Genomic DNA, 1,476 nt, shown 5'->3' on the forward strand with positions numbered 1-1,476 from the left:
TCAGCAGGATACAGTTTTCAGAATCAGAGTTAGTCAGCAACTTCACTAGCAACAAAAAAAATTCACCTTAAAGTTACCAAGTTACATCAAGCAATTAAAGGCTCTCCCTGTCACTCTGTTAGTAACTTCAAATACCCTCATTCACAGAGTGTGACATTCCTAGCAAGAGCAGATTTGTTTGTGCACTTAAAACTGAACATCTTTAATCTGAGGGGAAGGGACCAGAACGCACAGCCTTCTCTTCCTAGTATTATTTGTCTGGAAAAATGCCAATCAGGCAAGCCTGTCAGAGTCCAAATTTTTGCTCAGCTTAGCTCTTCATCCTTAAATAGGCTTAAATTGGATGCATTTCTAGTCTGTCCACACTGACACTTTAGCTGCCGATACATGTAATCAGGGGTGGGGGAGAGCATTTTAATTAGAGTGGTTCCCAGAGAGACGCTCTCATTAAAATGCCACAGCTTCATGTATATTAAGCCTCTATGTGTTTGAAAATGGCCACAGGATACTTTTAACTAAAGCTCATTTGACAAGCTTTAGCTGAAGTGCCCCAGCGGCCATTTTTAAATCCACAGGGGTTTATACATGTGACACTGCAGCAATGCTAGAGCATTCTCATTAGAAAGTGAAGCAGACTCAATTAATCAAGTCTGCTTCAACTAATTAGAACACATTGGAGCACATGCATAGGCAACCCTAGGTTCCATCAAAGGAATCTGTTTTTATTTTAAAAGGATGCAATCTAGGGAACGATCCTCTCTTCCTGATTCTAGATTGGAAAACGTGCCCTGTAAGTAATTAGCTCAGCATTCATTTAGGGTTTCATTCAGTATCAGATATGTCTGGTTTCTGTGGACAGTTTTCCAAATCCTTAACAACTTTGTACAGGCTTCAAATCTTTGGAGAAGTCACAACTGTCCCTTTTCATTTTTTTTAAATATAGTCGCACTCTCTGCTCCATCTCCTCCCCTCTGTCTCTCCTTCCCCCCACTCTCCACAAAAAAATAAAGTACCAGACAACTAGCTCTAGAAAATGTTCGCTTCTATTTATCCACAGGTGTAGCCCCTGTAAGCAGTAACACAAGCTTCCTCACACAGGTGAATCATGCTTTGACTTTATTCTAAAACAGTGGTTTTCAACTTTTTTTCATTTGCGGATGCCTAAATAATTTTGAATGGAGGTGCAGACCCCTTTGGAAATTTCAAATGGAGGTACAACCCCTCTGAATTGTAAGTGTGAGTATTCACGTACTTCTGATCATGGGCAACCGGTGCCACCTTACTCGGGGGCAGGGGTCCCCCGCAGCTGATCTCACTCACCGTGGCCGCAGCGTTCCCACTCCCTGGCCAGCACTCACAGGGGGGCACTGGTACTCCCACCAGCTCCCCCTGCCCATCACTTAAGCGGGGAGTGTGGCCTTTCAGGGGGTGCACCAGTACTCGGGGGGGGGGGGGGGGGGGGGGGGGCCCCCCGGG

General features: G+C 44.9%; 1 protein-coding gene and 1 long non-coding RNA gene across 3 annotated transcripts in view; one reads left to right on the plus strand and one right to left on the minus strand.

Annotated features, from left to right (window-relative positions):
- ITGA9 (integrin subunit alpha 9) overlaps positions 1-1,476 on the minus strand; it is a 373,158-nt gene that overhangs the window by 339,055 nt on the left and 32,627 nt on the right. The gene's annotated exons all lie outside the window — the stretch shown is intronic.
- Positions 1,198-1,476, plus strand: part of LOC102378812 — a 3,538-nt gene continuing 3,259 nt past the window's right edge. The window contains exon 1 of one of the 2 annotated variants that reach the window (XR_001358837.2): positions 1,198-1,230. This is a non-coding gene — a long non-coding RNA (uncharacterized LOC102378812). Of the gene's footprint in view, positions 1,237-1,476 lie in introns of both variants that reach the window. The other variant, XR_001358838.2, reaches the window with a different exon arrangement.

The sequence above is a fragment of the Alligator sinensis genome, unplaced genomic scaffold (genome assembly GCF_000455745.1).
Source record: "Alligator sinensis unplaced genomic scaffold, ASM45574v1 scaffold763_1, whole genome shotgun sequence".
NCBI lineage: Eukaryota > Metazoa > Chordata > Crocodylia > Alligatoridae > Alligator > Alligator sinensis.